Raw genomic sequence first — 27,633 nt, forward strand, 5'->3', positions numbered from 1 at the left:
TCCTTGAGGTGGAGCAGGTGTTCCTCCCAGCTGGAACTGTAGAAAGCTATGTCGTCCAGGGAAGCTGCACAGAAGGCATCCTTGCCAGCTAGGACCCCGTTAACCAACCGTTGGAAGGTAGCAGGGGTATTTTTCAACCCAAATGGCATCACCTGGAACTGGTAATGGCCATCAGGTGTGGAAAATGTGGCTCTCTCTTTAGCCCCCTCAGTCAGGGCAATCTGCCAGTACCCTGAAGTAAGATCAGACATACTCAGGAACTTGGCAGCGCCCAGCCTGTCAACGAGCTCATCTGCTAGGGGGATGGGGTGAGCATCAGTCCGTGTGACTGAGTTGAGACCCCAGTAGTCCACATAGAACCAGAGTTCTGGCTTCGCACCTGGGGCAGTAGCCTTAGGGACCAACACCACAGGGCTGGCCAAGGGACTACTGGATTTCTCAATAACCCTTAAAGCTAACATCTTGGAGACCTCCTCCTTGATGCTGGCCTTCACCTTATGTGATAACCTGTTTATTTTGTTCTTCACAGGGAGACTGTCACCTGTGTCAATGTCATGAACGCAGAGGTGGGTCAGTCCAGGAGTAAGGGAGAACAGGGGGGGAACTGCTCCAACAGCTCATAGCAGTCTCCTCTCTGGTTTAGAGTCAGGGAGTCAGAGAGAATGACACCTTTCACTGACCCATCACCTTCTTGGGCAGAGAGGAGGTCGGGGAGAGGTTCACTCTCCTCTTCCATTGCTTCATCAGTGACCAGAAGCATGTTGACTTCAGACCTCTCAAAATGAGGCTTTAGTCGGTTGACATAGAGCACCCTTAGGGGGTTCCTAGGGGCTTGGAGGTCCACTAGGTAAGTGGCCTCCCCTTTACGCTCCTTTTCTTCGAATGGGCCAGACCAGCGGTCCTGGAGAGCTCTAGGCTCTACTGGCTCCATTATCCACACTTTGTCTCCAGGTTGAAACTCTACCAGGGTGGCCTTCTGGTCATACCAGCGTTTCATTACCTCTTGACTGGCCTCAAGGTTACTTTTTACCTCTTTCCAGAAGCGGGTCATCTGGTTGCAGAGGGCCAACATGTAGCTGACCACATCCTGAGGGGTTGCCTTGGGAGCTTTCTCCAACCACTCCTTGACAATGCTTAAGGGTCCCCTGACAGGGTACCCATAGAGAAGCTCAAAGGGAAAGAAGCCTACCTCCTTCTGGGGTACCTCTCTGTAAGCAAAGAGAAGGCATGGTAGGAGGACATCCCACTTACGCCTCAGGGCCTCAGGGAGGCCACCAATCATGCCTTTCAAGGTCTTGTTGAATCTCTCCACAAGACCATTAGATTGGGGGTGATAGGGTATGGTGAATTTGTAGGTTACACCACACGCATCCCACATAGACTTCATGTATGCAGACATGAAGTTAGTGCCTCTGTCATCAACTATCTCCTTTGGGAATCCCACACGGGTAAATATCCCCATCAGAGTTCTGGTCACCACCGGTGCAGTTACGGTCCTCAGAGGGATTGCCTCTGGGTAACGGGTGGTATGGTCCACCAAAACCAGGATGAACCTGTTTCCTAGGGCAGTTTTGGGGTCCAATGGACCAACAATGTTGATGCCCACCCTTCCAAAGGGGGTGCCAACGACAGGAAGTGGAATCAGGGGGGTCTTAACCCTTTTTCCTGTTTTACCACTGGCCTGGCAGGTAGGACAAGATCTACAGAACGTATCGGAGTTTGTCCTTATTCTGGGCCAATAAAAGTGGGTGACAAGCCTGTCAAAGGTCTTGGCTTGCCCCAAACGTCCTGCCAGGGGAATGTCGTGAGCCAGACCCAGTAGGAAGGTTCAGTAACACTGGGGGACCACCAGCGCACGCGCTGCCCCAATGGCCGGAACCTTAGGCTCACTGTAGAGGAGATCATTCTCCCAATATATGTGGTGATCGCCAGAGGCTTCACCTGCTGCCTGGGCTGAGGCTTGCTTCCTCATACCCTCTAGAGTGGGACATTCTTTCTGCGCCTTGCAGAATTCCTCCCTGGTGGGGCCACCCTCAACTTGCCAGCCAGCAAGCTCAGGTAGATCACCTAGGGAGGCAATGTCTTCCCCAGTTGGCTCGGGAGCCTCCTCCTCAGGAACCCCGTCAACCACTGCGGGAACTTCTGGGACTGGTTTCCCGTGCCCCTTGCAGTTCTCTGGGCCATTGTTCCAGGCTCCAGACGCCCTTGACTTCCCTCTCGGTCAGCCATGGACCGTGTGGTCATGCAGACCCACTCAGGTAACCCTAACATCTCCAGGTGAGATCTGAGCTCTACTTCTTTCAAAGCAGTATGCTCAAGATCATTGCCTAACATATAATCTACAGGCATGGCAGGACTCACAGCTACTTTCAGAGTACCAGAGACCCCCCCCACTCAAAGGGAATAAGAGCCACAGGTAGGTGACTCTCACGATTGTCAGCGACTATGACCTGGTGGACTGTATTAGGGACTATCTGCTCTTTTGACACCAGCTGACTCTTGATAGTAGTCGAACTGGCTCTTGTGTCACGCAGAGCCTTTACCTTTTGCCCATCAATGGTGACCCACTGCTTGTACTTGGAAGAATTTTGGGGCATGTGGGCTTTGGGCACCATTTCTCCTTCTCCCAGGGACACTAGGGAAATCTCCACCTGCTCCCCAAAGCTATCTGGGTCCATCTCCCCACCCCGAGCACTACACTAGTCAACCCAGGTGTCTGTCCAGTAGTGGACGGTGCCCTCTTGGAGCACTGGGGGTCGCCTTTATAGTGACCCTATTGGTAGCACTCTAAGCATTTGGGGTTGGATCTCCCTGATTTATCATAAGTCCCTGTCTTTTTCCCAAATCTGGAAAAGGAATGGTTGCCACCCCCTCCCTGGGAATTCTTTTGGGGGCCTTTGGAGAGTTATTTATCTGTAAGTTTATCTCCCCCCTCTTTCTTCTGTTAGGAACCCTGACCACCTTTGTGGGTGTCCCCCCCAGGTACCTTTTTGGACACTCTGGTGCTAACCCAGAGGTCCGCCTCCTCAGCAAGCTTCCTGGGATCAGTCAGCTTACTATCTACTAAGTGCTGGCGCAACTCTGTAAAAGTAATATTGAGCATATGCTTCCTCAGAATCAAGTCATATAACCCTTTATAATTATCTACTTTGTTGCCCCGCACCCATCCATTCAGTGCCTTCCTGGAAAAGACAAAGAAATCTACCCATGTTTGTGTGGTTTGTTTGGTTCTGTCCCTGAACCTCTGACGGTATCCCTCAGGGGTCAGCCCAAACTTTTCAAGTAAAGTGGCTTTCTGAAGTGGGTATGTGTTTTGATCAGGTTGATCCAATGTGAGCAGTGTGTCCCTCCCCAATGGCGGCACATAACCCACATAGCTACCCCCCATTGCCCTTCAGGAACCTCATGAGCCCTTAGTGCAACTTCATAAGCAGCTAACCATTTATCTATGTCATCTCCCACCACAAAACTGGGCACCACATTTTTAGGTATACGAACCTTCTTTTCTGCAGAAGGTCCTGTCTGTATGCTGCCACCATTATTGCTGAATTCAGACTGTCTCGCCTTGATCTCCAGCTCCTTGAGACTCAGTTCATGAGCCAACAATAGTTTCTTTTCAGCCAAAGCTCTTTCAGCTTCCACCTGTTTGGCTGCTCTTTCAGCTTCAGCTTCAGCTTGTTTGGCTTAAATTTTCAGTTTTGCCATTTGCAATTGGAACTCCCTTTCTTCTCTCCTTTCCTCTGCGGTCAGGCTTTGCTCAGAGACACTGCTCCCTGGTCTGGAAGGGGGCATAATTGCAGTGGTAACAATACCCAATGATGGCAATAAATCCTCTGAGAAGCCATTTTCTGGCTCCTCTTCCTCCTCATCCTCCTCTAAATGGGCTTCTGCCCAGGCCCTCAGCGCCACCTGAAAGTCCTCCTTTTTGGAGGCCCCTTGGGTGGGTACTCTCAACACCCTGCAGAACCCTCTTAGCTGTTTGACAGTATATGTCTCCAACAGGGCTAGGTCCAAATCTCCTACTTGAGACCCAGCCAGAGACATGTTGATTGAGGATTTCGTTTTTGAAAATTGTCAGGAAAAACGAATTTGCAAAAAGAGATAAAAATCAAGATGGCCTTCAACTGTGGGTAGGTAGTGAAATACTTAGCTACTGTATGTCACTGCACAAATACAAGTCCTATCCTCACCGCTGATCACCAATGTTAGAAATGTTTTTTTTGGTTGGCAGTCAGGTTACCCTCAGTCCAAGCAAGAACCCTCACTCTAGTCAGGGTAAGTCACACACAATCCCAAATTATCCTGTGCCCACCCTCTGGTAGCTTGGCACGAGCAGTCAGGCTTAACTTAGAAGGCAATGTGTAAAGTATTTGTGCAATAAATCATACAATGACACAATATAGCACCACAAAAATACACCACACAGTACAGTGTTTAGAAAAATATATAATATTTATCAGGATAATTGTAGGTCAAAACGAATAAAGATGCAAGGTGAAATTGTAGAGATATCACTGAAAAGTGATATAAAGGGGGTCATTCTGACCCCGGCGGGCGGCGGGAGCCGCCCGTCTGGAGGGAACCGCCAGAATACCGCTGCGCGGTTAAAAGACCGCCGCGGGTATTCTGGGTTTCCCACTGGGCTGGTGGGCGACCGCCAAAAGGCCGCCCGCCAGTCCAGTGGGAAACACCCCTCCATGAGGATGCCGGCTCCGAATGGAGCCGGCGGAGTGGAGGATGTGCGACGGGTGCAGTTGCACCCGTCGCGAATTTCAGTGTCTGCTAAGCAGACACTGAAATTCAGGGTGGGGCCCTCTTTCGGGGGCCCCTGCAGTGCCCATGCCATTGGCATGGGCACTGCAGGGGCCCCCAGGGGCCCCATGACACCCCATACCGCCATCCTGTTCCTGGCGGTTCGCCCGCCAGGAACAGGATGGCGGTATGGGGTGTCGGAATCCCCATGGCGGCGCAGCAAGCTGCGCCGCCATGGAGGATTCTGTAGGGCAGCGGAAAACCGGCGGGAGACTGCCGGTTTTCCTGTTCTGACCGCGGCCAAACCGCCGCGGTCAGAATGCCCTGCGGGGCACCGCCAGCCTGTTGGCGGTGCTCCCGCCAACCCCGGCCCCGGCGGTCCTTGACCGCCGGGGTCAGAATGACCCCCAAAGTGTCTTAAGTCTTTAAAAAGCAAACAAAGTCTCTTTCAAGCACAAAGTACCTGGTTTAAAGTGGAAAATCTCCGCAAAGGGCCGCAGAAGAAGAGATATGTGGAAAAATGGTGTGTTCGTCGATTTCTCCCCTGCACACACGGACTTGCGTTGTTATTTTTCACGCGGGGAAGTCGGGCGTGGTTTTCCGGCACGCGGACAGTCTCTTTCTGTGGGTCGCAGGATTACCAGATGTCCCGGGGTCTGTGCGTGGATTCTTCGGCTTGTTTTCCGGCTGCTCGTCGTTCTGGGAGGCTGTGCGTGGAATTCTCGTTCTCAAGGCAGGTGTTGCGTCGATTTCCCCTCTGGAAATCGGGCGGCGTTGTCCTTGCGAGGCCGTGCGTCTAAGTTCCGGTCGCCCCGAAGGTGTCGCATCGATCAGCGTCAGTGTGCGGCGATTTTCTCGCCGCGGAGCAAGCTGTGCATCGAAATTTTCAGCGCACGAAGAGTCCAAATGAAAAAGAGACGTCTTTTTGGTCCTGAGACTTCAGAGAACAGGAGGCAAGCTCTATCCAAGCCCTTGGAGAGCACTTTTACAGCCAGACAAGAGTTCAGCAAGGGAGCAGGGCAACAGCAAGGCAGCAGTCTTTTGTAGAAAGCAGTCAGGTGAGTCCTTTAGGCAGCCAGGCAGTTCTTCTTGGCAGGATGCAGGTTCTGGTTCAGGTTTCTTCTTTAGCAAGTGTCTGATGAGGTAGGGCAGAGGCCCTGTTTTATACCTAAATGTGCCTTTGAAGTGGGGGAGACTTCAAAGAGTGGCTAAGAAGTGCACCAGGTCCCCTTTCAGTTCAATCCTGTCTGCCAGGGTCCCAGTAGGGGGTGTGGCAGTCCTTTGTGTGAGAGCAGGCCCTCCACCCTCCCAGCCCAGGAAGACCCATTCAAAATACAGATGTATGCAAGTGAGGCTGAGTACCCTGTGTTTGGGGTGTGTCTGAGTGAATGCACAAGGAGCTGTCAACTAAGCCCATCCAGACGTGGATTGTAAGGCACAGAAAGATTTAAGTGCAAAGAAATGCTCACTTTCTAAAAGTGGCATTTCTAGAATAGTAATATTAAATCCAACTTCACCAGTCAGCGGGATTTGGTATTACCATTCTGGCCATACTAAATATGACCTTCCTACTCCTTTCAGATCAGCAGCTACCACTTAAATACTGTATGAGGGCAGCCCCAATGTTAGCCTATTAAGGGAGCAGGCCTCACAGTAGTGCAAAAACGAATTTAGGAGTTTTACACTACCAGGACATGTAAACTACACAGGTACATGTCCTGCCTTTCACCCATACAGCACCCTGCTCTAGGGGTTACCTAGGGCACACATTAGAGGTGACTTATGTGTGGAGAAAGGAGAGGTTTAGGCTTGGCAAGTACTTTCAAATGCCAAGTCGAGGTGACAGTGAAACTGCACACACAGGCCTTGCAATGGCAGGCCTGAGACAAGGAAAAGGGGCTACTTAAGTGGGTGGCACAACCAGTGCTGCAGGCCCACTAGTAGCATTTAATCTACAGGCCCCAGGCACATATAGTGCACATTACTAGGGACTTATAAGTAAATTAAATAGTCCAATCAGGTATGATCCAAGGTTACCATGTTTAAAGGGAGAGAGCATATGCACTTTAGCACTGGTTAGCAGTGATAAAGTGCGCAGAGTCTAAAAGCCAGCAAAAACAGTGTCTAAAAAGTGGAGGGAGGCAGGCAAAAGGTTAGGCGTGACCACCCTAAGGCTGTCAGGTCCAACAGGTGGGTATCACACAGAGGAGAGACTGCTGCAGTGGGGCAAGGTGCTCCTCCACCTGAAGAGGTGTACCATACCAGCCGAAATGAGCACCAGCTAAAGCATCGCTGGGCTGACCTGGTGGCCAGGCAACAGGATTTGCTGGACCACCTGAGTGTGGTGATCGGTGGCCTTGTTGGTGTGTATCACATTGACAAATGTGTACAGTAGAATGCTCCTGAATGACAGTAGCAGATGTGTTGGCGTGCTGCATGCAATGTTTGTGGCCAGGTTGAATGCAACCAGAACCAAGTGTTGATGTCCCAGTACTGAGATGGAGTCCACATGTCTATACATGTTAACAATGCAGGTCATAGGTTTTTGAGTCTTGTAGAACTCTCACTTAGGGCCACATGCACGAAGCTCTTTTTTTTACCATCACAAACAGCCCAGTTTGCAGAATTGGGCCGTTTTCAACAAGAACAAATGCTTTTTCCAATGCACAGACCCAATTTTGTCATTCCGCTATCACATTACCGAATCACAAAACAGGGTTTGCGAGTTGCATTTAGGAAGGGGCATTCCCTTCATATTTGTGAGTCGCAGTCCAATGTATGATTACTTTGTGACTGTGAATGCCATCACAAAACAATTGCAGTTACCACCATTATCAAGCTGGTGCTAACCCATTCTCACAAGGGAAGGGGTCTTGTGACTGTATACATTGGTTCCCACAGACCACTGCCTGCTCTGAAAAAATGAAAATAAAAGTTATAGGGGGTCATTACAACCCTGGCGGATGGTGTTAAAGCTGCGGTAATACCGCAAACAGGCCGGCGGACAAAAAAAGGGAATTACGACCCTGGCGGAAACCGCCAACTAAGACAGCCACTTTAACACACCGCCCGCCACGGCGGTACAGACAAACAGCGTGGCGGTCACCGCCAACAGACAGGCGGAAGACAATGTACCGCCCACACTATCACAACACACCAATCCGCCACCTTTTCCGGGGCGTATTCACCGTGGATAAAAACACGGCGGAAACAGCCATTTCAATGGGAAAACGCTCACCTCAACACATCCCACGAGGAACGAGGACACCATGGATCCGGAACTACAAATACTCCCTGCCCTTGCATTCCTGCTCATCTACGACCAACAGCGACGTAGGCGCAGAACATACCGGTGAGTACAGCACCTACGACACGGGGGTGGGGGGAGGCAAAAGTTACGGGTACACCCACCAAACACCCCCCCCACCCTTGCATATTACAACATACACACCAATGCATTCACAAAAATCACAGTAACAACCCACAATCCCCCCGGAAGAATGCAAAGACAAAGCGAATAGCGGTCAAACTTTGTATTGTGCCAATATACTACTCATTAAAAAATATACGGATATATATATCACGAAATCTGTCAAAAATAAGTGTACAATACAAGAAGTAGTGCAGATATGTACATAACAATGACCGTGCACCAACAGTCCAAAAATGCATGGGCGACGCCTACAATAGATACCTGACCAAAATCCGAGAGAACACTGCTGGGGCATCAGATAGAAACACTACAGGCACCTCAGGGAGAAGGGAAGGGGGGGCACCTCAGCCAGATGAATGCGAAGCCAGATCCACGACGGGGCTCCATGCCCATTGATGTATCCTGGGGAGTGCAAAGCCACAGTCTCTCAAGTCACTTCAGTGGGTGGGTTGCCCACTGTGCCATCCTGGGGAGTGCAAAGCCACAGTCTCTAAAGTCTCTACAGTGGGTGGCTTGCCCACTGTTACATCCTGGGGAGTGCTAAGCCACAGTCTCTCAAGTCTAACAAGTGGGTGGCTTGCCCACTGTTACATCCTGGGGAGTGCAAAGCCACAGTCTCTCAAGTCACTTCAGTGGGTGGGTTGCCCACTGTGCCATCCTGGGGAGTGCAAAGCCACAGTCTCTCAAGTCTCTACAGTGGATGGCTTGCCCACTGTGACATCCTGGGGAGTGCAAAGCCACAGTCTCTCAAGTCTCTACAGTGGGTGGGTTGCCCACTGTGCCATCCTGGGGAGTGCAAAGACACATCTTCGCAAGTAGATGGAGTTCTCTACTGGTACTGGGTGGGACTGGTGCCCAGACTGGATGAGTCTCCCCGTGAAAGTACATGTCCTGTCACAGTCCCAGCTGCACATGGGAGAACGATGCCTGATGTGCCGGACTATTCATACCCACACGGTCTTTGCCCTGTTAAGCGGTGCTTTGCCATGGCAGTCATTGCCCTGTTCAGCGGTCTTCACCATGGCGGTCTTTGCCCTGTTCAGCGGTCTTCACCATGGCGGTCTTGGCCTTGTTCAGCGGTGCTTTGCCATGGCTGGCTATGGACTGTACAGCGGTGCTTTGCCATGGCAGTCTTTGCCCTGTTCAGCGGTCTTCACCATGGCGGTCTTGGCCTTGTTCAGTGGTGCTTTGCCATGGCTGGCCATGGACTGTTCAGCGGTCTTCACCATGGCAGTCTTGGCCTTGTTCAGCGGTGCTTTGCCATGGTGGTCTTTGCCCTGTTCAGTGGACTTCACCATGGCGGTCTTGGCCTTGTTCAGCAGTGCTTTGCCATGGCTGGCTATGGACTGTTCAGTGGTCTTCACCATGGCGGTCTTTGCCCTGTTCAGCGGTCTTCACCATGGCGGTCTTGGCCTTGTTCAGCGGTGCTTTGCCATGGCGGTCTTTGCCCTGTTCAGCGGTGCTTTGCCATGGCAGTCTTTGCCCTGTTCAGCGGTCTTCACCATGGCGGTCTTGGCCTTGTTCAGCGGTGCATTGCCATGGCTGGCTATGGACTGTTCAGCGGTCTTCACCATGGCGGTCTTTGCCCTGTTCAGCGGTCTTCACCATGGCGGTCTTGGCCTTGTTCAGCGGTGCTTTGCCATGGCGGTCTTTGCACTGTTCAGCGGTGCTTTGCCATGGCAGTCTTTGCCCTGTTCAGCGGTCTTCACCATGGCGGTCTTGGCCTTGTTCAGCGGTGCTTTGCCATGGCTGGCTATGGACTGTTCAGCGGTCTTCAACATGGCAGTCTTGGCCTTGTTCAGCGGTGCTTTGCCATGGCGGTTCTGGTACGGATATTGGTGTGTGGTATGACGAACTCCACACTGGACATTGGTGTGTGGCATGACGAACTCCACACTGGACATTGGTGTGTGGCATGACGAACTCCACACTGGACATTGGTGTGTGGCATGACGAACTCCACACTGGACGTTGGTGTGTGGCATGGCGAACTCCACACTGGACGTTGGTGTGTGGCATGACGAACTCCAAACTGGACGTTGGTGTGTGGCATGACGAACTCCAAACTGGACGTTGGTGTGTGGCTTGACGTTCCATCATTGACCAGCGGGGCTGTGGGATTCTGGACCCTCCTGGGCTGTGACTCCGGCGGTGGCGGTGGTCTCCTGACCAGTAACGATACTTGGGCCCTCCTGGGCTATGACTCTGGCGGTGGTCTCCTGACCAGTTACGATACTTGAGCCCTCCTGGGCTGTGACTCTGGCGGTGGCGGTGGTCTCCTGACCAGTAACGATACTTGGGCCCTCCTGGGCTATGACTCTGGCGGTGGTCTCCTGACCAGTTACGATACTTGAGCCCTCCTGGGCTGTGACTCCGGCGGTGGTGGTGGTCTCCTGACCAGTAACGATACTTGGGCCCTCCTGGGCTGTGACTCCGGCGGTGGCCTCCTGACCAGTAACGATACTTGGGCCCTCCTGGGTTATGACTCTGGCGGTGGTCTCCTGACCAGTAACGATACTTGGGCCCTCCTGGGCTATGACTCTGGCGGTGGTCTCCTGACCAGTACCGATACTTGGGCCCTCCTGGGCTATGACTCTGGCGGTGGTCTCTGGACCAGTGACGATGGTGCTGGCGGTTGTGTCTGGACCGCCAGAAATGATGGCGCACTTCTCCGCCGTGACAATCACAACAGGTTGGGGAGACTTCCTCGGGACCTTCCCCACCTTCTTTTGAGTTACAGATGACTCACCAATCGCCTTGGATCCCATTTCACTGTGTGTCCCACCAGGAGTCTTGACACGGTCCCGTCGTCCACTCTCCAATTTCGGAGCCTTTACAGGGGGTGGGCTGACAGTGCCTTGGCTCCGGGTCCTACTGCCTGCCCTGGTGGACGGGGCACTCCAAAAACCTGGTACAGGCACCAATGGTACTGGAGGCTTTTTGGCTGAGGCACTACGACGGGACTGATGAATTGGAGGGGGGGGGGCAAAAAGGTCAATTTGACATAGGGACAGTTTCTGAGGTACACTGGGATGGGTAGCTGGAGGGGCTCTGGGAGTGGAGGAAGAGGAGGTGGTTGTAGGAGGTGTCACTTTAGCTGTTTTGGGTGCAGGTGCAGGTACTGGAGGCTGTCGTGAGGTGGATGGATGTTGGGTGCGTGATTGCCGGCGTTTGTGTACTTTGGGAGGGGGCGTCACAGACACACTGGGAGAGGACACAGGGGACGTGTACATGGCAGTGGAGGTGGTGAGTGCAGGTGAGAGGCTTTTGGTGCTGGGTGTCCTGGTGCGAGTCCTAGTGCCTGTAGATGTGGTGCATGCAGGTGTGTGTGTAGACGACACTGGGAGGGAGGAGGGAGAAGAGGAGGAGGGGGACACAGTGGAGACAGTGGATGTTGCTGTGTCTGTCTGGGTGTGATGCTTGTGTGAGTGCCTGTGGTGTGTGTGGTGCCTATGTTTGCTTGAGCTACTTGTGTGTGTTGGCTTGTGTGCATGCTGGTCTGTAGGTGTGCTTGGGATGGGCTGGGGTGCAGGGGATTGGGTCTGGGTGGAGGAAGTTGGAGGGGGGAGGCTGGACACAGGGACAATGGCTGCCATCAGTGCTGAGGCCAGAGATTGCAGGGTTCGCTGAAGGACAGCCTGACCAGAATGAATGCCTTCCAGGAATGCATTACTGTGTTTCAACTCTCGTTCTACACCCTGGATAGCATTCACAATGGTAGACTGCCCAACAGTGAGTGACCTGAGGAGGTCAATGGCCTCCTCACTGAGGGCAGCAGGGGTGACTGGGGCAGGGCCTGAGGTGCCTGGGGCGAAGGTGATGCCCACCCTCCTGGGTGAGCGGGCACGGGGCGAACGCTGAGGGGCTGCTGGTAGGGGAGCTGGTAGGGGACACGAGTCCGTGTCGCTGTTTGGTGATCCTGTGGCCGACGTGAAGCTCCTCTCGCCCTCCGTCCCACTGGTGAATTCAGAGTCTGTGGTGTGGCCCTCCATGGCCAGGTGGGATGCAGCTCCCTCGTGCTCCGGTGCCACTGTACCTCCGCCTGTTGATGCTGATGTACAGAAGGACAGGGAGAGCAGAAAAAGGGTGGAGACAGAAGAAAGAGAGTTTTAGTGCATGGCATACCGCTACCGTTGGCAGACAAGACAAACGCAGCAGCCCCCTGCATTACGCTGTGCTCCTGCCCTCTGCACATGCAATTTCTGGGATATGGCCTACATGGCAATGGTAGAAATCTGCCCACATGGATGACAAAGGGGCAACTATACATCAATTTGCCTTTTTTTTAGCTGGGGTAGAGTGCGACATGGCCTACATAACGGAGGGGCCTTGCCTACCTAACTCGCCCTGGCCTAGGGACACCCACAGCCCACCACCCCCACCCAGACAGCTCCACTGCATGCAAAGTCCATAGGATGAGGTTGTACTCACCCCCTTGTGTCTGCTGTGATGTCCTTAAGCGCCCATCCAACTCCGGGTAGGCCACCGCCAGGATCCGGAACATCAGGGGGGTCATGGTGCGACGGGCACCCCTCCCACGTTGGGAGGCCATCCCCAGCTGAGCCTCCGCAGTCTTCTTGCTGCAGCGGCGAATGTCCTCCCATCTCTTCCGGCAGTGAGTGCCCCGTCTCTGGTGGGCCCCCAGGGTCCGGACTTCCTGGTGGGCGCTGACCTACATGACATGCACAAGGAAAGAGGAACAGTCATTACCTACAGCACCATCGTTGTAATTGGCCCCCTCCCAACTCTATCCCTTTGGCCCATTCATCCCCATGCATGACTGTTCTATGTACTCTGCCCCCTTCCCTGATCCACCCAGCCCTGTCCACCCAGGCCTAGCCCATCCAACGTGCTCCCTGTGTACTAACCTGTTGGTCTGGAGGACCGTAGACTAGCGTATACTGGGGGAGGACCCCATCCACAAGTTTCTCCAACTCCTGTGCAGTGAAGGCAGGGGCCCTTTCCCCAGACGCAGCAGCCATCGTCGCTTCCAGACCGAGGTCACAGCAGCACTAGCAGTGTAGGTCCTCTCCTGTCGAAGGTCAGGTACCTAGTGATTGAAGAGATAGAAAATGGTGGTGACGTCCGCGGCGGTGACATCCGCGGCGGTGCGCATCATCACCGCCAGCGCACCTGTTCATTGGCACCTGGGACCCATAGAGTCCAATGCTAACCAATGCAGCATTGCGCCGCGCTCTACGACCGCCTACTGCGACGGTGTCCAACGCCAGCGCAGTTACCCCACAATTCCATTGTCCCAGTTTAGAGGTCAGGCAGCCGCCATTTCAGGGGCCCACATGGCTTCAATTACTACTGCGTCACACATACCGAGGCCTACACTCAAAACCTTTCTGGGATGGGTTAATTGTCTGGTGTAGTCTTGTGTGTGACTGTGGGTACATACCTGGAGGAATGCTGACAGTTTTTTCGCTGTTGCCCTTCTTAGGCACCGTCAGTTGGGACATATTGGAAGATGGCGGAATCCGCCGGTGTACCGACCGCTGGTGGACCTGTTGACAATGGAAGAGCGACATGTCATCGTGACCTACCGGTTTGACCGTGCCACAATCCGGGAACTATGTACCCAGTTGGAGCCAGACCTGATGTCACCAACCCGCCATCCGACTGGAATCCCCCCTGACGTGCAGGTGCTGTCAGTGCTCCATTTCTTTGCAAGTGGGTCTTTTCAGACAACAGTGGCCATGGCATCAGGGATGTCCCAGCCTATGTTTTCCAATATTTTGTCCAGAGTGTTGTCTGCCCTGCTGAAACACGTAAGGAGATACATCATTTTCCCTGAGGTGGCGGATTTGCCTACAGTGAAAGGTGACTTCTATGCCCTTGGACATATCCCCAACGTCATAGGTGCCATTGATGGGACCCATGTAGCTCTGGTCCCCCCCCGCAGGAATGAACAGGTGTACAGGAACAGGAAGAGTTATCATTCGATGAATGTCCAGATGGTCTGTTTGGCAGACCAGTACATCTCGCAGGTAAATGCAATGTTCCCTGGCTCAGTGCATGACGCCTACATCCTGCGGAATAGCAGCATCCCTGATATGATGGGTGAACTCCAGAGGCACCGTGTATGGCTATTGGGGGACTCTGGTTACCCCAACCTGTCCTGGCTACTGACCCCAGTGAGGAATCCCAGGACCAGGGCAGAGGAACGGTACAATGAGGCCCATGGGCGGACTAGGAGGGGGATCGAGCGTACCTTCGGCCTCCTGAAGGCCAGGTTCAGGTGCCTCCATATGACAGGTGGGTCCCTATTCTACTCACGAAGAAGGTGTGCGACATCATCATCGCCTGCTCCATGCTCCATAACTTGGCATTGCGACACCAGGTGCCTTTTCTGCAGGAGGATGATCCAGATGACGGTGTTGTTGCAGCGGGTGAGCCTGTGGACAGTGATGAGGAGGAAGCTGAAGAAGATGAAAACGACAACAAGGAGTCAGTCATACAGCAATATTTTCAATGAGACACAGGTGAGTACAATTTCATGTTTCACATTATATTACATTTCACACGTCTACCTCTATCCTCTACCTACATTTCACTCCCTATTTGGTAACTGAGTTGTCCCCTTCCATTTCAGTTTCAGTAATGTGGTAACCTACGTGTCAACAGCTTGCACCCTTGAAAGGCTTGTGATGTGTGACATTGGTATGTTGACCTTCCAATGGGTAACCTTTTTTAACACTGTAATTGACAATACAAAGTTCACAATCATTGACTGACTCCAATATTATTGAGGTTTCAAGGGTGTTTATTGAAGTGCATAAAAATATAGGGGGGTTGTGAAATGGGGAGCGGTCATGGTGGAAGAATGTCCAGTCTATTAGTCTCACAGGTACATTGCACATCTGGCCATTGGGAGTGGAGCTGGGGCAGTTCCAATCTGGACAGGGTAACAAAGTGGGACAGTGGGGGACAATCAGGGTGGTCTTATTTCCTGGCGGGGGTCTTGCCATCTTGCTCTGTCCTGTTCCTGGATCTCAGGGCCCGCTTTCGTGGTGGTTGTCCGTCTGCAGGTGGTGGGGTGCTGGTGTTGTGGTCCTGTAGCGGGGCGTCCTGTCCACTAGCGCCGGCAGAGGTGGTGGGCATTTCATCGTCCTGGCTAGTGTCAGGGGCCCCTTGGAGTGCCACGGTGTCCCTCAAGGTCTTTTGAATGTCCGTCAGCACCCCTACGATGGTGCCCAGGGCGGAGCCGCTGGTCCTGAGCTCCTCCCTGAACCCCAAATATTGCTCCTCCTGCAGACACAGGGTCTCCTGCAACTTGTCCAGGACCGTTGCCATCGTCTCCTGGGAGTGGTGGTATGCTCCCATGATGGAGGATAGGGCCTCGTGGAGAGTGGGTTCCCTTGGCCTGTCCTCCCTCTGTCGCACAGCAGCCCTCCCAGTTCCCCGGTGTTCCTGTGCCTCCGTCCCCTGGACCGTGTGCCCACTACCACTGCCCCCAGGTCCCTGTTGTTGTTGGGGTGTTGGGTTAGCCTGGGTGCCCTGTAGTGGTGGACACAACGCTGATTGACCTGTCCTGGGTAGGGAGGTACGGGCCCGCTGGGTGGGTACTGTGCTGGGGTTACCAGAGGGTGGAAGCTCGGTGTTGGGCTGTGGCTGGGCAAGGGGAACCGACTGTCCTGAGGCCCACGATGGTCCGGACAGGTCATCAAGATCCAGTAGGGCAGAGCTGCTGTCGTCACTGTGGGCCTCTTCTGGGGGTGGAGTGGTGTTGTCTGGACCCTCTGGTGTGGTGACGTTCCTTCGGGTTCCTGCGGGGGTATAAGTACATGATTATTGCATGTGTGTGTTTCATGGTGTGCAATGGTTGGGTGTGCGTGAACCCCAGTGCAGGCATTCCTGTGTGGGGGCTTGTGTGGTGATGGTTGGGGGGTGTTCTGGGTCTGTGCAGTGGGCATGCTTTAGTGATGGGTGTCCATGCTTAGTTGTGTCATGCAGGTTCTTGGGGTTGGGATGGGTGGTTGGTGTTATGGGTAGATTAGTGAGGAGTTAGGGTGATAGGGGAGGGTGTGAGGGTGGGGGTGTGTGATAGCATGCAGGTAGGGTGGGGGATATGATAGTGAAGATTTGACTTACCAGTGTCCGTTCCTCCAACGACTCCTGCGAGGCCCTCAGGATGCAAGATGGACAAGACTTGCTCCTCCCATGTTGTTAGTTGTGGGGGAGGAGGTGGGGGTCTGCCGCCAGTCCGCTGTACCGCGATGTGGTGCCTGGATACCGTGGAACGCACCATCCCCGTAGGTCGTTCCACCTCTTCCTGATGTCCTCCCTATTTCTTGGGTGCTGTCCCACAGCGTTGACCCTGTCGACTATTCTTTGCCATAGCTCCATCTTCCTGGCTATGGATGTGTACTGTACCTGTGAGCCAAATAGCTGTGGCTCTACCCTGATGATTTCCTCCACCATGACCCTGAGCTCCTCCTCGGAGAAGCGGGGGTGTCTTTGGCGTGACATGGGGTGTTGTGTGTGATGTGTGGGGTGGTGTATGTGTTGATGAGTGTGGTGAGTGTAGTGGTATGTGGTGTTTTGTGCGTGGATGTTGTGTGGGTGATGGTGTAGTGTGCCTCTGTGTGATGGTGTTATCTATTCTGTGCTGTCTCTCTCTGGCCTTCGTCTCTAATTTGTGGTTGTAGGGGTTTGTGGGTGATGTGGGTGTGTGTTTTATATAGTGTTGGGTGTGTGGGAGTGGTGTGTGTATGTGTATCAGGTGTGTGTTTTTGGAATTGTCCAATGTGGCGGTGTTTTGGAGCTGTGTGTGTATTTTGAGCGTGGCGGTGTGTACCGCCAATGGAATACCACGGTTGAAAGACCGCCGCGTGGATTCGTGGGTCGTAACAGCATGGGCGTGTTTTTGTTGGCGTGGAGGTGGAGGATTTGTTTCCGCATATTTATCGCTGACCTTTGGTGTGGCGGACTTGTGTGGGTGTCTGAATTTCGGCAGATTCCGTGATGTGTGTCATAATAGCTGTGGCGGTCTCCCGCTGCCGCGGCGGTGTATTGGCGGTCTTCTGCACGGCGGTAAGCGGCTTTTACCGCCAATGTTGTAATGACCCCCATAATTTTTGTTTTTGACATGTAATCTGTTTACCCTTAATAAAAACAGGCTGCATAAAAAAAAATACTGCTTTATTTAAAAGCAGTCACAGACATGGTGGTCTGCTGACCCCAGCAGGCCACCATCCCTGTGAGTGGTGCCATTCCCCATGGGTTTGCAAATTGAGAACTACCTCATGAATATTCATGAGGTAGGTCATTTGCTATCCCATTGTGAATTGCAAGCAGTGCCATTGACAGTGTTGTACATCAGAGTTTCTGACTTGCAAATTGCAAATTGCTAAGTCTCACAATTTGCGACTCACAAAACCTGATCTTTGTACATGTGGCCCTTAGTCACATATTTCAGGTGCCATGGCAACACCTGTGCCCATGCATTCTGTCAATGATGATCAGGTAAGACACGGTCAGCATAACATATTTCACTGTATCCTGACAGTAAAGTGGGCAATCCATTGTCATCATTACACACACACATGATTCCTGCCATTATGTTGGCAAAGGGGGCATACCCGGCTTAGGGGACACTGCCAATGGGGCATTTGTTACCAACATACAACTGTGCCACATCTGTCATGGACCACTGAACGCATGATAATTGCAGACTGAAAACTGAGCCACATGTCCATCACACAGTAACTCAGTGTCCCTTGATACACAAGCCACAATACCTGAGTCACTTGTATTGCAGTGCACCGGGAAAGTGCCATGGAAATTTTCACCCAAATACAAATCATGCCATGGAGTACCATCTTAAATGGATTAGCCACATATGGTTGTTGTACAGTTTAGCACCACATGATTGTTAGGCCGAGTGCATGTGTGCAGATGTGTGGCTCTCACTCACCGGAGTGTCAGTGTCAATGTGAGTTTGCAGTGGTATGTCTGTTGTACTGTCTTCATGCTGGATCACTTGCTCACTCATGTAACATTTTGCACTCTGTGATATGTCGTCCACTCGTATGTACAGTGATATGACATTGAGCATATATTTCCATCCATGTCTTACAGGAGGACCTGCCCCCATACCATTGGAGAAGTGGCAAGATTTCAGGACCCAGATGTATTCAGTAAGTCTGTCCTGTGTAGTGATTGCGGCTGTTGTGTGAATGACTCTAGTGTGTTGCACTCATTGCAAGATAAGATGAGCTGGCACACGATCAGATATCTTAGTAGGCTGGATGGTGACATAGGGGGTCATTATGACCCAGGCGGTCATTGATAATGTGGCGGTAGTACAGGCTGGCGGTACATACCGTCACATTATGACATTGGTGGGTTGGCTGCAGCCAACCCACCAGTTTACCATACCGACTGCCATGGCGGTAGCAGCCGCCTGGCCGGGGATAAGAATCTCCAGCCCTGTGGGCGCTATTGTACCGCCGGCAGCATCATGACCCTGCCTACCACCATGGTTTTCGTGGTGTTCACAACGCCACGAAAACCATGGTGGTAGGCCCTACCAATGACAGGGAATTCCTTCCCTGTCACTGATAGGAGGCCCACCCATCCCCCAAAAACTCTCCAGATGCCCTCACCCGTCCTCCATTTACATCCCCCCTTCCAAACCCTCAACCCCATACACACACACTCACAGACACACACCACGCATACACACACTCACACAGGCATACACACATTCATTCATGCATCCATTCATTCTTGCACACATCCGTACCCACATTCACACTGACATGCAGACACGCATTCACTTTTCCATTCATACACGTATTCTCACACATGCACACACCCACACAAAAAACACTACACACACAATCACACATCCATGCACACCCCCCCACACACACACAACACCCACCACCCCCTCCCCTGTCGGAAACCAAACTTACCTGCATCCAGGGGGTCTTCCAGCAGGGGACATGACGGGCACTGCTACTGCTGGCAGCGCCCGCCAGCAGAGCACCGCCAGGCTGTATTATTTTTCATAATACAGCTGCTGGCGGTGTACTGGTGGGCGCTGCCGGTGGTAGCAGTGCCACCTTAACACAATCAGCCTGAATAGCCACAGCCGGATTTCCATGGAAGAGCGGAAATCTGGCTGTGGCCATAATTTGGCGGGTGGCTGTTAGCTGCGGCGACGGTCTTTTGGCGGTCATTGCCGCAGCGGTAGGCAGCATTTACCGACAATCTTGAAATGAGGGCCATAGTGTCTCGTGCAAGGGTTACCCATTCACAAGCAGAGAGTCATATCTTGGTAGTCTTGTGTTGCGCAATAGGCAGCAGCGTGTGAACAAGGTGATTAGTAGCCACATGTTGGCCCACATGTGACTTGGAAGTGGGCCATTGTCAGTATATTGGCACTGGGTCATACCATCATTCTCACAACACAGTGATGCACCAGCTATCCACACAAATTGGTGCATCCCTATATTGTAATGTACATGTAGGACTGTATGTGTAACTGTCCCCCAGCATGTAGCCCCTTAAGTTGTACTCCATTTATGTGACACATATGTGGTATGTAATAAGCGTGCATGCAGGTCAAGGCCAGACTTGTGCTGGCATCAATGTGGGTGTTTTGGAAATTGTGTTGGCATATCAGGTGTTGATGGGTTTCCACACCTTGACACATGAATGTAGATGTGAATAACCTATAGATACCTTATTCCTAGGTGTCAGCCCTCCTCACATGTGTTCCACTCACTAAATCAATGTATAGGTGGACATGCCTTTGTGGTTGACCTCGACAGTAGTAATGATGTAATACATGCCCAAACCCCCTGAGGCACAGGAGTAGGGGAACAACATATGTAGGTGAATGTGATGGTCACAGTGTAGATGACAGTCATCTCATGCAGGCTTGCATGTGTCCCAAACGACACTGACCCCTTATGATTATCAACTGCATACCATACTGCCAATTACATCTACTAGTCACTGGTGTTGTGTGCTTTGAAGTTGACTCATATGATAAAGATTAGTAGGCCTAGCCCATGTGAAGTAGTTGCTGCCTTTGCATTGTGACACATTGCACTAAATCACTTTATTTGGTCCAACAATTGTTGTGCTTTGCTTTGGTGTAAATGACATGATGGGTAGGGAGCGTTGCAATCACTTTCATCAGGGACATTGTATTATCTGGAATGTGATTCGTACTGCATGTGAAAATCAAGGCAGAGTGTTACAGTGCCATCTGTACATACATCACACAATGATGACACTGATGGTTGCCTGTCTCAATTTTACAGCTGCCAACATGGATGTTGCGGAACTCAGGGCATTCCAAAAGAGGGCAGTGCGATATCGCCACATATTGGAGGTGGTGTCTGGGTACCACAAGATGGCACGGCGCTATCGAAAAGAGCGAGCCACAGGGGAATGGCAGGCAATCAGCCAATGGAGACCTGCATTGGCCACAAAGAGTGAACCGAGCACCACACCTACACAGGGGACCAAAGCCGCCACCGTCACATCAGCCCCATCTGCAGCACCATCAACATCAGCACCACAGCCCACCACGCCTCCTGCAATGGACATGTCAGCAATAAAGGAGCTCCGGAGGTACATGAAACAGGCCCTCAAAAAGCTGAACAGCCTAGAGAAGGATGTGGACCGCAATACAAAGAGACTGAAGGCCATCAAGTGGACACTCAGGAGGGCCAACCTCTGAACTGTTGCGTCCCTTCACCCCTAGTTCAGTCCCATCACTCCTCATTAATCATCATGTTTTGCAGTGGGTTTAAGGGGGTTAGTGATAGGTTAGAGTAGGGTAGTTGTTTAGATAGGATAAGTAGGTTTGGGGGTGGTTTTTCATATTATTACATGTTAGTTTGTGGGTGGTTAGGTGGGGGTTAATGTTGGGACATTTGTGTATAAATAAAAAAAAAATATATATATATATATATATATATATATTTTTTTTTAGGATTAGGTAGTATATGTTTAGGTTAGTATATGTTGTCCTGCATGTGTCTCGTCATATAAAGGGGTGGGGGGGCAATGTTTAGAGTGTATTGTTAAATGTGGTAAGTAAGCATAGCATAGGGTAGTTAGGGCCAGTTGTGGGTAATGTATAGGTAGGATAGATTAAGTTAGTATAGGTGTTTTACATAGTTTTAAGTTCAGTTCCATACATATATAATAACACTTTGGGTACTCCCTTACTGCATGTGTCATATGCTTGGGGCTCAGGGTGTTTGCATGAGTGTACAGTGCCAATTGTCTGTTGGCCTGGGGATTCCGTCCTGCATCCAGATCCCTCTCTTGACATGTTAATTTCCACTTCCAACTGAGCTGTCACATTGGCAGCTACAAAACATATACTTCTCAATGCATCTGCCATCCAATGTACCTACCACTCAGGGTGACTAAGGTTCCCATGCATTGGACAGGTAGGGTTGCTTTTTAAGCTGTAATTGTTTGGATCTTGTGTGTGCGTGTTGGGCCCTGTGGGATGTCTGCCTGCAGCCTCCTGAAGTTCATGTCAACACTGCTAAACTGAGCAGTGCCAAATTCAGATGAGGTCAAGTATAACAATTTCACACCAATGTGATTCACTTGTACTCCCAGCTGATGTTATTGGCCAAGCACTCTTACACAGCCATTCCTGCTGTATGTAGTGGGTGAGGCATATATGTTTTAAAACAAATGTCACATACACAGTGACTTGCTTGTAGGGGATGTGGCCAGCATTGTCATTTGTCATGTAGATACCTTGTGCATAGATATCTGCCCACAATATTTCTGCACTCTTGTACTGACACTCTGTGACTATAGACATGTTACATGCATCACAAATCTACAGAAAAGTAGATGTGTCACATTACACAGAGACAAAGTGGTTGTGTAGGTTCTGTTTATTTTAAAGTGCTGTAGGGCAATATTTACATTGTCCAGGTCTGTGACCCCATTAGTGTAAACCATTCTATTGTGACACAACACAAGTGCAGGGTTGAGGGACATGTCATTGGACATGCTGAGGTGAAGTGTTGTTCAGTGCAGGGCAACATGAATTGCCAATGGAGTACTGAGAGACAATTGCAGTCCATAGTGGAAAGGTTAATAGTGTGTTGAGTGCATGTCACCAACTGTAGCAGCACTGGCATGTTGTCAAGCACAGGACAAAGGGAACTCACGGCCCATGTGCCATGGGCTGGTGCTACCTGGTACTCCTACATGTGAAGATGATCTGTTCCACATCGTCATCCTCTGATGTGTGTGTTGTCTCCTCTGCCCTTGATGGTGGTGGGTGTGGGGTTTAGGGGGCCACACACACTTCTGTGGTTGAAGAAGTGGACACCAAATTCCAGGGAGCTGCCATCTGTGGAACTACATATGGCATCACTGTAGCAAGGAGGAGCTGCTGATTATTGATTATGGCAGCTACATCCCTGTGGTAGGCAGCCATGTCTGCCCTGAGGGAGGCCAGTTCCCGGTGCATGGATTCCTGCTTGTTGTCATGCATGCAGCAGAAAGATTGGGAGGGCAGTGGTTAGTTCCCACACACACTGTTGGACTCCATGCAGTGGGGATTGCGTGCCTTGTTTTGCTGCTGTCTGTTCAGTGGCAGTTATCATGCACATGTGCATACCCTCAAGGCTAACTGCCATAGTTTGCATCCCCACCCGCACCTCCTTGACCAGCTCCCGCTGGACTCCCACTACTGTCCTCTCAAAGGTGGTCCCTGTGTCATCAGAGTCCTCAGCTGTGTTTGAGCTGGCAGGTCGTACTATTGGGATGGTGGGTGGGTCCTCTGGGATGGCTGCTACATGAATGCTCCTCCTGGAGGTGGTGTCTGGAGGGTTCCTAGGACAGCTTGGAGGGTTTCCTGGCTGATGGTTGTCAGCTGGTCATCCAGGTCATCAGGGTAGTCCAGGACAGGCAGGTCCACAGGAGAGCCATCGTCCTCTGCAATGAGATAATGTACAATTAGTATGTCTGTGTTGTGCCAGGTGTAATGTGACGTCACTGACTTCCTATTGGTGGTACATTGTCATCTTGGTTCCCATGCATTGTTCCTGTCATAAATGTTTGCAGTCTCTCAGCCCTATGCCCCACCTGCATGTCACATGCATTGAAGGGCAGTTTGGGCAATTGTCTGCGTCACATCTTCTAGGTGTGGGTTCTGTCCAATTTGTGTATTGCCACCTTCTTCCTCCTCATCAACCCTCCCTCTGCTTCCATTTGCATGGTGAGGCCTTACAATGAATGTTGGTGTGCTGATGCCACAGCACCACATATGACAATATGGCCCCACCCCAGTCTTTCATTTTTCACATACACCTATGCAGTGCAGAGACCTAGCACCACACCATGCATGGCATTTCCAGGAGACAATGCACTTGTAATGCATGACATTGGTTACCATTGGCTACAGTTGGTAATTTCTCATGTTGATGTTTGCGTATGTGTGCTACATTGTATTGCACTGATGGACTTGGCAGAGTTCTGTTTCCTCTTCTGACTGTGCGGGGGGGTGTTCGCCTTCATACACACGTATGCCCTCCCCCTCAATGCTGGTGTCTTTGCACTATGATACCTGAGATGTGGCATGGTGGCATTGCAGCTAATGTGACACAGGCACAAGGCTAAACCCAGGGATGGCCAGCATGGGTATGAGATTACTGCTGTGTACATCATTATGTATGTGACTGTGCCTGATGGCTATTGAGTCTATGGACATGACCAGTTGACACTCTCCAGACACCCCCAACCCCAGGAGTTACACTTGGGTAGAGATTGATGGGGATTGATCATGTAGTCATACTGATCCCTCATTTTGAGTGTGTTTGTTCTATGGGCACCTAACTGCCATTTCCTAATTGACCAGCGCAAACAGCACAGGTATTTGTGGCAACTGTTGTCAATGGGGAATGTCTCTTGAGCCAATGGCCTCACACTGGGCATTTTCCTATAGTTTGCATTCTGCCAATACCAGCTGTCCTGTGACACAAGACCAGTTTTACATTCTTCCCTACCCTCCTGGTCTGCTTCAGCATTTCCACCAGCCTTGGCATGGCGGTGTACCCCCATGCAAAGGTTGTTGGTGTTGTGTTGTGCTGCGCCCCTGGATGCCCCTGCACAGACCATGCACCTGCTATGGGCAGTGCAGGGGGTCCCATGCCCTGCCTCTTTGCCCTTTCCACTGCCTGATTTGCAGGACTAACATGCATTGTGTAGTAGCTATGTGCCTCCCCCTTCTTGCACTTGACATATTGGCATTTTTGTTCCCCAGGCAACTTACCCTGTATATGTGTTGTTTCCTGGTAGTCTGCTCTTTCCTGTCCTGCGATACCAGTGACGATTTCCTCTGGGATGATGGCAGCAACCATCTCCTCCATCTCGTCTAGGTCCTCTTGTGGTGCTGGACTCTCACCTCCGGTCTGCAGTGCTGCCTTCCTGTTCCTTGCCATTTTCTCCTTTGTCCTACACTTGCAGTCATGCCAGCGTTTCTTGCACTTACTGACAGTTCTCCTGACCTCTGCCACACTGTTAATCTTGTCCACAATCTGCTGCCAAATTGCCTCTCTCTTTCCAATTGGCAATTTAGATGTGATGAACAGTTGACGTTGGTGCTCCGTCACCTCTCTCATCAGTATTTCATGATCCTCTGTGCTGAAGCGACACTTCCTCTTTTTCTTGTCTCTCCCCTGGGTCTTGTCAATGCCCTCCTGGTTCGTTCCTGGTTGTCTGGGGTCTCCCTGGGGTCTCTCCTGGCTTTATGGATCCATCTTGCCTCTCCTTTGCACTGTTTGCTCCGTTAGCGTCGATTTTTTACGCTATTGCGGGCAAAATCCACGCATTTCCGTTTTGCGACGTGTTTACATGTTGTAAACCGGATTAGAGTCATTTTTCCTGCGTTAACATCATTTTGTCTTACGACAAGGTGCAATGGTTAGCATCAGGAAAAATGACTCTAACCTATTCTTAGTGCCACCCAGTGTCATAGTATAAATATGACGCATGGGTGGCATTAAAAAATGGCGCTAGACAGCGCTAAACCTTTTGACGCAAAACTGTGTTTGTGCAGTATTGCATCAAAAAGTATAAATCTGGCCCTTTGTTGCATGCTCTACAATTTTAAAGATATTAGTTTAGAGTTCACATTCTTTTTTTGTCTCTCCTACGAAGTCACAGAGTGGTTGGTAGTGGTTACTGGTTCCACTAGCTTCGTAGTTTGCCATCCAATATACATTGTCATCAGTTGACTTTCCATATTCAGTATGTTCTTGAAACAAATTCTTCCCATACATTCTCATTAGTGAGCCCCACTCAGTGGTTTAGATATTTGCACATGGATTTACCATGCTGATGCTGGTACACATAGTGCGCAGGAGTCCCTTTGTTCACTATGTTTAGTTTTCTCAGCCAGCATTATGCTTTATTCATTCACACACACAGAAAACAGGAAAAAAGTCTGCTTGCCCTGTGCCCACAATTTATCTCGTGAAAGGGCGGAAAGGAGACAGGAAGCATGGTAAAGGTTTTTTCTGTTAAAATTTCTAATTGATCTCCTGGAGAACAGGAGGAAAGTTATCTTGCATGCACACCTAAAGTCCTCTTTCCATTCGGACGATCTTTAGTTGTGCGCAGGAACTAGCGAAGGAATCTGGTAGCTAGTTCAGAGGTTCTTTCACATACATTCATCCTTCATAGGTCTGTGTTTCAGGTCCTAGCGCTCCGGCCAATCTTCCTAATCTCCACACTGATCTAGATCTCGCTTGCTTTAAACCATGGATTTATAGACCAAACACAATCTTTGTGTCTGGACTCCTTCTATTCTTATCTACACAACAAGTCTAGATTCCAGTTATCTACAAAACAACACATTCAGTGCACTTTTTAAATTATTACAATCAGTGTGAGATTATATGTGCAGAGCAAGCAAGCAGAATACAGTAAACACAGCTACACATCCCCTAAATTTGGTTCAACGTCCCTTACCTTTTGGCCCAGGGGTCATCGAGTTAAGCCCAATCTAGCTCTCGTCCTGCTCTTCAAATGGAGATGTTTCCCTGCACATAATACACCATGGGGCATATTTATAATGCCCTAGTGCCATCTTGCGCCACATTAACATCATTATTTTTTACGTCAATGTGGCCCAACGAGGCCGAAATCCCCACGCCGTATTTACAGGGGGGCGCAATGCATGCATTTCACCACTCTGTAACCCTTTGCGCTACATTAGGCTTGTGCCAAGCATAATGTATGCAAAGGGGGCGTTCCCCCATTAGGGGAACCGGGAAAATGGCATAAGGAAATCTATGAGATTTCCTTGCACCACTTTTCATGGCACTTTTAACGCCTGCTCAAGAGCAGGCTTGAAAAGGGGGCTTCCATTCTTTAGAATGGGACCCTCTGTAATCTACAGGTGTAGCGTCACATTTTTGCAGCTACTCCTGAAGAGTACAGGAATAGCATACTGAGAAAAGAGGCTATTGCCCCCTACCTTGCCCCGTGGTGTGCCATATTTTAAATACGGTGCACACATGGTGGCGGTGGAGGGGTGCTAAGGGGTGCAGGGAAAGTGGCGCTGCACTTGGTGTTGCTCCACTTTCCATAAATCTGCCCCCAGGTTCTCTAAAAAAGAAACAAACACTTAAATAGAGCACAGAAAAATGTAATACCAAAACAGACAACATACATTACAAATAAGTTGGGCAATTGCCTAATCAAGGGCACTGAGCTTTACCTCTGATCAGCTGGAGTATGTAATGCTAAAATGTATACATTTTGGTGCTACAATTATGTATTGTTTCTCAATAATAGTGAATGGCAGGACCAAATGATGAACAGAAACCTAAAGATAAGCGCTAATACTCAGGTGCCTTCTCGTGTAAAAAAATGTGAGCAGGCCGTGGAAAGATGTTACGTGTACCGCCAGCAAGAGCTGCCTCCACTACAATCTGGAATCCTTCCTTCAACGTGGCAATTTCAGAACGAAACTACCCCTACTAGAATCGTTCAGCTAAAATGTGAAGTGAACAACACAGGATAACAAAATAGAAACTCATTTAAAATGTGTGTAAGTAATGCTAGGAGGTTAGTGGCATTTAAACGGGTATAAAAATAAAATAGCAACTGATTAATAAAATGCAGCAGAGCACGTACTGTATAAGCAATCATTGTTCTCTGCAGCTAGTAGCGTGCGTATCAGGGCTTTTATTCTCTACCTATAGCCAACCGTACATTGTGTGCAGTATTTACAATGTTGTGACAGCTAGGTTGGCAATTCCTTTTATTTATACAGGATGACCTCGTGGACTGCACTGTTGGGTGTAAAAAGAAAGGGACATGACCAAGATATAAAAAAAATACAAGGTAAAGGCTGATTTGTGCCATATACCTTTTAGCCCACCAAAGTGAATCTAGCATCACACAGGCCTGGACTGTATTTTTATGTCTATTCC

The sequence above is a fragment of the Pleurodeles waltl genome, chromosome 3_1 (genome assembly GCF_031143425.1).
Source record: "Pleurodeles waltl isolate 20211129_DDA chromosome 3_1, aPleWal1.hap1.20221129, whole genome shotgun sequence".
NCBI classification, from domain to species: Eukaryota; Metazoa; Chordata; class Amphibia; order Caudata; family Salamandridae; genus Pleurodeles; species Pleurodeles waltl.